This window comes from Topomyia yanbarensis, chromosome 3, assembly GCF_030247195.1.
Source record: "Topomyia yanbarensis strain Yona2022 chromosome 3, ASM3024719v1, whole genome shotgun sequence".
NCBI classification, from domain to species: domain Eukaryota; kingdom Metazoa; phylum Arthropoda; class Insecta; order Diptera; family Culicidae; genus Topomyia; species Topomyia yanbarensis.
The window spans coordinates 2,423,291-2,435,114 of NC_080672.1; the positions used below are offsets into that span (position 1 = coordinate 2,423,291).

At 36.3% G+C, this 11,824-nt stretch overlaps 1 non-coding gene across 1 annotated transcript; it reads right to left on the bottom strand.

Moving 5' to 3' along the window:
• Positions 1–2,396: 2,396 nt before the first annotated feature.
• Positions 2,397–2,468, bottom strand: Trnaq-cug (transfer RNA glutamine (anticodon CUG)). The gene has a single exon. It is a non-coding gene; the product is annotated as a tRNA-Gln (tRNA).
• Between the last annotated feature and the right edge of the window lie 9,356 nt (positions 2,469–11,824).

The window sequence follows — 11,824 nt, forward strand, 5'->3', positions numbered from 1 at the left end:
ATAAAGTTGTGAACTAGTTCATGTACAGAAAATCGATTTGATAATAGTTTGGCGGAAACCGTTACTGAAGTTTACAAAATAAAAACAAGTATCTTCACTAATAAAAGCGGAGTTAAATGGAACATAGTTCATGGACCCGTTTTCGTAACGTAAAAACGTGATTGTTCCTGAAATCATGTCACTTTATTCGCGATTTTGGGATCAATATTTTTTCGTGCACTGATAGCGTACTGTATATAGGAGAAATAATCCACTAGAAAGATGAGGGATTCCATGAGAAACCGGCCGACCACAAAATATGACCCTCGTCGATTCGAACGAAACTTTGAAGTTGTGTTCGGTTTATAAATCTCCATTATTTTCTCTGATAATTGCAATATTCTGATACAAGAGCACATTTTTAAAAGGGCGTAAACATTTCTACGTGCATTAATGTCAATTTTTTGTTCTATTACTGTATTTTATACAGCAAAATTATCTGAGAACGAATTTCAGAGAACGAATATTTATGTACAAAAAAAATATACACTGAAATAAAAATTTGTGTAAAAAATTTAAATTGTAAAAAAACCCGTTTTTTCTAATTTTTTATATTTTGCCAACAAAAACCTCAAGAAAAAAGAAACATTTTGAATGTGATTGTATGATGGAGAACTTATCGGTAAAAAAGTTTTTCGAACAATAACTTTATACATGTTTTTAAATTTCATACTAATTGACATACAAAGCGTAATTTTATTACAGAATATTATTCTGAAGTCTCATTTTAAATCAAAATGTATTTAACCAAAATCTTCCAAAATGCGATAGTTTTCGAGATATTTGGAATTTTGTTCCAACAAAAACAGTTAATTCGTGTGATTACGCTCTTTTTAAAAGTTATTCGGATTACTCCATCATCAAATGTCAAAAATCTAATGTATATCGTTTTAAAGACGTAAAAGACTCTTTTTCAGTGTATTTTGCAGTCAAAAATACAATTTTCTTTTTGAATATGAATCTAAAAACTATTTTAAATCAAAATGCTAATAACAAAAAATTCTGAAATGTGGTAGTTCTCGAGATATTTTAAATTTTGTTTTAACAACACAATTCTTTTGTTTTATTACGACCTTTTCATGAGGTTATTCGCGTTTCTCCATCAATAATAATAAGTTTTTCAATAGGCCCATAACATTTCCTGTAACTTTTTCTTTGACATCTAGGTGATATTGTAAACCACATTTGAATCGGATGTTCGGCGAAGTTTTGCTTGAGAGGGTGGAGCTCGGTGCAGTCTGCAAATATATTTGTCAATTCGCGATCGATTATAGATATCAGATGAGTTTTAGAAATACTCCCTCAGCCGGCTGTTTGGAGCTCAAATTGCCCTAGTTTAGGAAAACAGCAAGTCACTTTTGGTGGCCGGCTTCCAGAAGTTAAACACAAGAGAAACAAAAGTAAATAGGTTTTTGCTCTGAATATTCGTGTACTTGGAGTCTAATCAACCCACCGTAAAAACATAACGAATATGTTATTATGTATATATATTCTATTTTAGTTAGATATTCAATGTTGAAGTTCTCCTAACTTTGAAGCGAAAGTAATGTAGTAATGGGTGTATTGGAACAAATTATAAGCCCTCAAATAATTCTAACTTACACGACTGAACTAGAGCATTTGAGGTCAACTTGAACTTGGGCAAGATAGACGAAAGCAACGATTCTCACAAACGACTGTTGCTTAAATTGTTCAACCATTTTCAGCAGTTCCTGAAACCCATCAGACGATAATTATGCCTGGACTGGAGACTACCGCACCGCTGCTGCGTGACGACGAAACATTGGACTTATTAATGTAGTGATATGCGGAAACCTTTGCCTCACAATTGTGTGTATAGAGTAAAACATATACGCAAATGGGTAAGCGGGCCAAGTCGTGGTGGCCAGAGGGTGAAATGGAACTGAAGGAGCTGAAAACTACAAACTCACAAAGGTGGCAAAGTCGAAAGAAATAATTAAATATATAACAACAATAATGAAATGAATAAATGCGTGCTTTTGGGGGGAGACAGGAAACGATCGCGTAACAAAACGTAGCGTAGGAATAAATGTAGCTGAGAAAACAAAAATAAATCCATTAAATTGTTCAAGGGGGCATGAATTTGAATTGAATATCAATGAACACAGAAGCAGCAAAACGCTCCGATGATTTTTTTCGTCTTTTTATTTTGTGGTTTTCGTTGTGGCTGATATCTAGCAAAGAGGTCAGAATAGTTGAGAAGCGGTTCTATCGCTAGCAGTAACTAAGTGCTGAGAAACAGAGCATTTTTTACATTGATAAAGAATTTCACTCGCAGTATAACTTTAGCTGCTGAAATAAAGTTGTCAAAAAATAATCGATCAAAAAATCCGCGAAGGTTCCACCGAGATTTGAACTCGGATCGTTGGATTCAGAGTCCAAAGTGCTAACCATTACACCATGGAACCGGATAAGCGGATATCTACTAACAGATTACCAGTCACAGCATTCAGCCCTGACATTTAAACCAGGACGCCTAGTTAACCGTAGCAGCAGCAACAGCAGCAGCACCGGCACCAGCGGAAACTCATCGTAAAGAAGAATCGTTTCGCGGTAAACAAGAAAAAGAAGCAACATCAGCGCAAAACGATAACCACAACGCGGAACACACTTGCCCGCTCCACCACAGCTTGGCCACCCTTTTGGCTGATTCGTTTTCCTATCTATATGAAGCTATGTGCCCGAGGTCGAAGTCACATAAAACTATGCTAAGCCGCGCCAATATCGTCTTCGCTTGGTGTTTTTTTTTGCTTCGCTTGTTGCTTACTCACTTCCCTTTCCTCCCCCGTGTCTGGCACCAACCAAACCGATCCCATCTTTTCAAACCCGTAAAACCTTCGCCGAGGATCATCAAAGTTTGTTGCCATTCGTCTTCTTCTTCTTCTTCCTCCTCTTTGCTCGACGTTTGTACTTTATTAAATGTCCTCTTTTTTTCGCAGATATTCCAGATAGACTGCCGGCACAAGCACAGCACGGTGGTGGTGAACTTCTAGCTAATAGAGACCCCATCACTTTTGCCTGGACCAGCTTTTGGATTGGCATGGCGGAAAATATGCTATTGCGGGGGCGTTTAGGATTTGGTGCCAGACCGACACGATGCTCTTCGAAGCGGATTACTACATCTGCCGATTGACTGAATGGTGATCAATCTTCGAGCTGTGGAGCCGTGGAAAGATAGCAAAATGTTACTAGTCTTCTATATACTTAGTTTCACCGCCATAAATGGTAGGTTTATTACGCTTTCGAAACTGAAATGAAACCAGGATCGTTAACAGGATGCGGCTAGTTATTTCACAAGATAACTGCAAATTTCTTGATTGAAGTTAGAAATCAAAACCCGTGCCGAGCTGGCTCGTATTAGGGTTTGATGATTATTACATGCCCTCGATTTTAGAGAAAAAAATGTTGTGATACCTCCCGACAAACAGCGGTGCAAACCTGAATAGTCGAAACTAGTTACATTTCACGACACTTTACATCTTTATTTCTAACAGAACAGAGTATTATTTAGTTTAAAATCAGCCAAAATTATTCTCTCAATCACATGTCATCAAAATTCATAAGAATCGTTACTAGGAACTAGAGCCCGCTTGAGGAAAGCAGTTTTTAGATCATAATTTTCATATTCTAGATTTTTTAGATTTGAACATGCTCTATTATATTAGTAAATTAGTTTTTTCCTAGGTATAAACACAAGCTGGGTTTTATATTTTTGCTTATCGCTTGCATTAAAAATAGAGACAATTTTCGCAGGGATAGGAAAAAAAACGAAAGATATCAAAACAAAATTTCAGCGATTCCTGTAGGCATATTCTTCAACATATTCTGGTCGTCTTATAGATCAGTTCCTTTTCGATTTTCGTTACAAAATTGTTCTCCTGTTGGCAGTCTTGGGGTCGACAGGAATCTTCAAACGCTCTTTCGAATGGTGTTTCTTATTGAATGCCGCAACAACCGGTAAGAACTCCCTGTTGACCACAAGTTGACATCCCCTATTCACTGATTGTCAGATGCAAGACAGCCTTCTCTGGGAACTTTGGTGGGAGATGTACTTTACGTCGCTGCTCAACCACCTTCATGGGGGACGTTAAATAGCCGAAAACCTGCCTGTCATTGCAGTCAATCGTCAAGTTCGTCTCGTTGTCCATGATCACAACCACGTTACGCTTCGCAGGGAAGATCCTTGACGAACGCTTTCAGTCGCTTGCCGTGCCGTACGCGACCCGGCTAGCCTTGACTTCCGCTTCCTCATGACGATGTCCCTGTTGGCCTAATATTTTTTGACCGTCTGATCGGTTGCATCTACCGACCACGACCCAAGGCGTGGGAAGATTTCGCTACCTTGGAAGGCAAGGTTCAACATTTGCTGAACCTACTGGTCACACGAAACTTTTCTCCAGGAGTGCTAGAAACATGTACATGGGTCCTCGATTGTGTCCGGTCGACACAAAGTGCGCCACGATGACGAACTTCTTCGCTTCGAGGTGGAGCTGGTGGAAATTACAATCTATCGCACGTAGTTCCTTCACTGCCGTGGTTCCATAAATCAACTGATAGAGCGGTATTGAAGTAGAATACTTCTAAGGTTTCAATATGAGGGCCCGTTTCAAAATATCGGATGTGGCATTCGCGTCAGATTTTGAACGTTAATAACCTGCATCATACTTAATAGAATGATTTAAGGTTTAAGGCAATTTTATCGAAAATATGTTCCGCAATGTAGTATTAAAATTTGGAGTATGTATAACATGCATTAATACCGACAATACTGTGTTTGAAAAAATCTTTCAAAAACTACCGAAAATGGTGAAAATTTTCAGCTCATCTCGGCCAGAGCCGTCAATATGGTGCACCAACCGAACAATTAAATGATGAAAAGTTTAAAATATAGGTCCGCTACAGACTTGTTTCTATCAACATTCGTATTTGGTTACTTGGCGCAAACGGATGGCTGTCAGGGCCGCCGAAAGGGGGGGGGGGGGACCGGTGTGTTTTCCCCCGGGTCCGGAGTTCTGAAGGGGGCCCGGATTTGTAAAATTTTTTTGAGAATGCAATTAAAAATTTAATATCCTGTGTATGAGGTAACTAGAATAGCGAAAGTTCTAAACTACTGCATATTTGATATCAAATATGTTTATACCAACCTAATTATCGCATCGAAATAAGGTCAGACTCGATTGGGCATAGCGGAATTTGTACATTGAATGTCATGTACCCAGCTCACCTGGGTTCGAATCCCAACCCTTCTCACAGGAATAGAGATTTTTATAGGAAAACTCCTAACCTGAATGAAGAAGCGAATGACCTTAAGGTTAAAATTGACTCGAAATAAAATTGTGATCAGATTTGTTAAGGTTAAACCATTAAATGGTTTGATTAGAAGTCATGAGGTTGTCTTCAAATTTCCCCAATATGAATTTGATTTTTTTGATTTATTGAATTTTCAATCTTCGAAAGCGCTGGATTAGTATCGAAAGTAATTATTGAAAGAAAAAACCCTGCTTAGGGTTGCCACACCGTTTTTGGGCGAACTCCGTCTCTTCGTTCAGGTAAATCCGAATTCGCCCGGAAGAATCCATTGGATTATTTTGCGTTGCCCTTTTCTTTACCAGGAACCGTCCCGCACCCAGTCCTCATAAACATCATCCTCGGGTTGCGGGCTCTAGTTGTTAAAGAGGGCCCCTTTTGGCGTTGACAAATATTATTTTAAAAGTGCCATTTAGGTTTACTTTACTCCATTGAACCTTCACTTCAATGGATCAATGTTCCTCACAAAGATTCTAGAAAAAAATGAAGTGTGATTTTACACCCCGTGTTTGTTTACTGAGGAGCAGAGCAAAGCTCGCTCGGGTTATCCTTCACAGCGAGAGTAGCTGGTGCTTTTAGATTCTTTGTGAATATCCGTGGAAGCGAAGTACTACACCCAACTATATCAACAAAACTGTTAACAAATGCAAAATTATACAACAAAATGTGAATGGCACAGAAAGGTGGAGTGTTTTACCAAAACATTACACTCTACGGTGAATGTTAAGAAAATAAGATATTTTTCCTCTAGTGTTACGAGCTACATATGAAATAAAACAGTGCATATTTATTTGTTTGTAAGCGTTTTATACAATAAAAAGCAATGGAAGTGCTCCAAAATTCTGTCGAGTGATCGCTTTAATTCGAAATCCTAATTGATTTCAACGTAAACCCACGTGTCTCTTGAAGTCTATTTAATGCTCAGTAAAACTCTGCTGGTCAAAGTACCACTAGAGGTTGTAACCCTACCTCTATTTGAGAGCTCAATTGGTCAAATGAGTCATCAAAAAGAATTTGAAATTAATCCAAAAATTTCAATTTAAAATTTAATATATTTGGTTTACCGTTCATTGTTACAAAATCCATAAAAATCATATTCAGATACGCGATGATACTGAAACATTTTTGCAAGGGGTCGTACTAAAATGACGTAGCTTTTTTGGCGATTTTCGACTACCAATTATCCCTTGCAAAGAGGCCAGGAATAGAAAAAAATAAATACGTTTTACAATTCTTTCAAATACGGCTTTTTATCAACATTTTCATTATAACAGCAAATTGCGTACACAACAAGCCCCTTTCATGACGAGTATAGTGCTAATAGTTTTGTTTTGAATTTTATATGTCAACTCTGCTACCAAACTAAATCAACTAGTTAGCAAGATTAGCTAACTAATGTAGCAAGTTGAATCCGCATACAAAATCTTTTCGTTTTGAACGTAACGATTTTATTTTTATTTTTGAGCTATTTACTAGAAATTGGTTACAACATTCTTGTAAAATATTTTAAGTTGTGCTAACACACCAACACAAATAAAAAATATTCATGTTTTTATAGGATTATGAATGTTTTCGAAACAAGCGTAAAATCAACCACAACCCTTATTTGAATTTGATCCATGTGTCTCATTTTTTCCCATTTTTTTCTTCCCACTTGGATTTTTTTTATTTTGTTAAAATTTCATTGATCTATTTTTTCAAGTTGTGGGTTGTATTTGTATTTCTACAATTTTGAGATTCTGCCTTTTTTTATCTATTTCCATACTTTTATTTTATCCATCTTTTTACGTTCCTTACTTTTGCTTTTTTTCTATTGCTATCACTATTACTTACTTTAATTTATAGTTTTTTCTCTGTTATTTCATTTTATTCGCAATTTTCGAGAAAATTCTGCTTTCATTATTTTATTTTTCTTATTGTTTCATATTTTAATGCCCTTCATTTTTATTTGTTTCTTTTGTCTTTCCATCTAATTTTTAGAATTTTTCTATTTACTACATTTCTCGAGTACTTTTTCAAATGGACGTAAGTAACATTGAGAGCCTCTCTTTGTTTACTTTCTCTTTCGTTTATTACGACGTCATTACAACACTTTGTACTAATTTGCATATCGAAAGCCGACGGTTTTTACTACAATATTATGCAAAGAGTAGAGTAGTAAATGTTGAAATGGCCGAGTAATGAACAGAAGAGAAAGACCTCAAAGAGAATCTCTCATTGTTACTTACGTCCATTTGAAAAAGTACTCGAGATTTATTGTTATCATAGCTTTTTTCTATTTCCCGCTTTCAATTTCATTTCTATTTCCCGCAGAGCAATTTCACTTATTCAAATTCATTCCAATTTGTCTTATAGTGTAATGTTTTATCTTTCTCCTATTTTCTTCCATATGTTCTAGTTTTTAGCTTTCCGTTTTTCGCAATGTTATTTTTTCCCATTGTTTATTTAATATAATTTTATTTATTTTTATACCTTTTTCTTAAGATTTAATTCGTTATTGTTATTTCTTCATTTTTTGTGTTTCTATAGTTCTATAGTTGACTTTTTTCTACTATTTTTTGTTTTCCATTTTGTCTGTTTGCTCCGTTTTTGTTCAATACCTCCAATTTTCTTTACTTTTTCGTCTTTTCATCATTCCATTTTTCCAGTTTTCAATGGTTATTTTATTCTTGTCTTTTATATACACTCCTCTAATTTTATGCATTCTTAACGCTTTATTTACTTTTTCTATTGCTTTTAATGTCTTGTTTTTAATGTTAAATTTTTATATTAAAGTTTTCGGTAGTTTTTTTTCATTTTCATTGATTTTTAAAATTGTGCTACTTTCTTTAATCTTCGTAATTTGTTTTTCTAATTTCCTGTTTTCTTTTATCAATTTTTATAGGTTTCGTTTTGGTTTTTTTTAATAAACATTTTTTGACAATTGACATTAATTTGTTTATTTGGTTGATTTTGTTGCTTTTAGCTCTTTTGTACATTCTTTTAATATTTAGTTTTCCTATTGACAAAAATGGCGCTTTTTGAAGTCACCAAAACTGTCGAAGAGGTAATAAAAAACTCCCAAAGTGTAAAAAACTACGTTTTTTCTTTCATTGGCACTTCAAACAACTAGAGCAAAAAACTGGTACATAAATTAAAAATTTCAGTGTACTATACACTCAGGTTTTTTTACGCGGGGGACACAGGCCGCGTAAATGAAAACCGCGTAAATTTCAAAATCCGCGTAAATGAAAACCGCGTAAATTTCAAAATCCGCATAAAAAACCGCGTAAAAAATACCGCGCGAAAAAACCGCGTAAAAAACCTGAGTGTACATAATATTAGTGAACTCCAATGGATTTCAAACATTAACTTTTTTTGTACTCAGGCAGTGGGGGCCCGTACGTTGGACCCTCCGGGACCGCATTTTCTCTCTGCGGCCCTGATGGCTGTACAATACCGAGAAATATTTGTGAGCTGTACACGACTGGTGGATGAATCAGTTTGTGTTGAAACGTGCTACTAGCAGAAGCCATCATTTTCATTTCTGATGGATGTAAGATAGCATACGCACACGAAAAAAAAATCGATTTCAAATCATCTGACTGAAGCTCGTTCCTGATTGGTTCCCGCTAATTTCATGAACCAAGCCGCAAATCTGGTCAGAAAGAATTGTCATTTCAATCGGTTTCAGCAAGTCCACTTGCTGTCAACACCGGGAGAGAAGGTGATTATTACCCGGAGAATATTTTCTTCGGCAAACAAATTAGCCCTTATCAGCGCTATCATTCCATCATAGAGAATTAAATTTGAAAATCTTTTCTTTCGCCAACTATTAATGTGACTACGACTAACGTTTCAAAATAGAAGCCCCATTTCAAAATTTCGGAAAAAATCGAAGACCGCGTTTTGAAAGTTTGTAACTTTCATTGTACTTAACCAAAATACACAATGTTTAAATTAATCAGTCAGAAAAGTAATCAGTATAATATTTGTACGTATGTATAACTTGCCTGAATAAAGAAAAAATTAAATGGTTGTGTACAAGAAAGGACCACGATGACATTAAAAATGCGACCATTTTTGTGAGCCAGCCATATTATTCGTGGATACATTCCTGTAATGCCATCGACTTATTTAGGACTACACACAAAAGGTAACAAATCGTAACCTCTACGGAATCTACTACACAATTGTTTTGATTATTTCCCAACAAATCGCGCAAAAATCTGTTTGTTCTGTACAGCACCGCGCAAATAATTGACGTTGGAAAACAAATCCGCAACTTGAGTTGCTAAACACACCATCGAAGCATTTTTCCGTCAATGTCACATTTCTGATTCAAATTTTTGTAGGTATTTGCTTGCTTCCGTCCAATTGGTCAGTTTATTTGTTTTATCGCACCTTTTTCGGATATTATTATAGAAAATAACTAACCCGATAAGAGGGAAATTATTTTCCAAAGCACGAAATGGAAATTTCAATTGTAATTCTTCTGAGAACGATTTCCTGGTCCTAATAAAGACTATTTGTTGTGAATATTATTTCGACGTTTCCTTGCCAATAATAATGCGACTTCTGTACACGTCTAGTGATGGAGGCAATTTTGAGAGCGCCTTTGTTTAATGCTGCTAACGGGGAGTATTCCTTCCAGTAACTAACGAAGCTGGTCGCCGGCGACAAACGAACTGATTTCAACGATGATCAAATGCAAACTGAAAACATTTTCCTATAGACAATTCGTTTTACCTATCTCAGATGTGGTTCATCGTCAAAAAGGCGGCGCTAACAAGTAAACCACCAATCAAAGCACGGCTAATTAATGCTTTTACAAAATCATTTCTATCAAAATTTACGGTAATCGTATCCTCTACGGAATCTGCTACACAATTGTCATGATTATTTCCCAAACCAAGAATCTGTTTATTCCGTACAGTACAGCGGCAATTATTGGCCGTTTGTTTATGAGAATCGTCCGTGCATTATTCGTCGACCATCAAGTATCGAATGATAAGGCAAAAAGGAAATTCAGCACATATATTTAAAACTTTTCGTTGTTTGATTGACCTCTTAAATGCTCTGTATTGACGGCTCTGCTCGGAATAGCCGCCTCGTGTATGCACATTTCCCCCTTTTTAGTGAAATTTTTCAATTTCAATTCAACCGACTTTTAATAGAATATTTATATAGTACATCAAACTTATTAGCAACTATATTCAAGTCAGGTGTTTCTGAATCGATTGGTGTATAAATTATTGAAATCCATCAACTAATTGCGAAGCTATAACCGTACAAACCGAAACTATGTATCGTTCAAAAGACGAGCATGTAATGTCTGACAACCGAGGTGTTATGAAGTTTCAATTAAAAATTCTTGCAATATAATTAATTTGGGCCTGAAAAGGACCATTGGTTTGCTTTATCGTGGGAGGAAAATTCCGTTCATTTCCGATAGCGGCGAATTTCTCACAGGGTGACAATTACTGTTCCGTAGAATTTGGCTCCTCAACGTCACCAGGGGTTGAGGTACTTTCGCGGATGGTTTTCGTTGCTGACTGCTTGCGGATGGTCTGTTTGGTACGGGCTATGGCGCGAAAATTTCTGCTATTCTGGTGTACAACGAATGATGAGAAAACCGATCGACCAATATTTAGTATAGTATTGCATTTGAAAATTTCCCATTCAAACGTGATTACGTTCAATAGCATTAGATTTGAATTAACGCCCCGAAATATAGTCACGACACTCTGGTTATGTCGCAGACATTACCCACCCATATTTTTTAACTAACTCGAAAAATAATTTCAAATTTCACTACTCTACACATCACTAGCAGACTTAGCAATCTGTCCTGGGACCGTCTGAGGTAGATCAGTGCGTTTCGCCTCCATTTCAAATGTTCAAACGAACTTGACAAAGATAATATTGTTAGTGTTTCTTGCCCTGGAGATAAAGACCTTCGAAACGCAGGCGGTAGACGCAATACAATATTATTGTAGGAAACCCGTGACCAAACGCCATCTTTCTTTAATTGATCCAGCAATTTAATATTTTCATTATACGATGCAGGAAGAAACCATAAACGGTTTATAACGCTACAGCTACACCAATCATGTCAGTATCGCACCCATGGACAACGGTTCAATCCGGAAATAGAGAGCAGAAGTCAGCAGCATCCAACGAGAATCGAATCCAGCGCATCATTTGCCAAAGCGAACATAAACGGTCCTTGTCAGGAACACCATTATTTTAATGAAGAATTAATTAGAAGTCTTTCCCTTTTCCGAAAAATCCCATTGATAACCTGCATATTTATATAAATAATCCCAAGTGTATTCTACTTTACTCCGGTTATGTCTCTGACATTACCCACCCATATTTTTTTTTTGTTTTTATATTTATTGACGATTCACCGGTGGATCCAATAGCACCTTTTTCACCCTTCTCACACACCCATCCTCAAAATTATTTACTTATT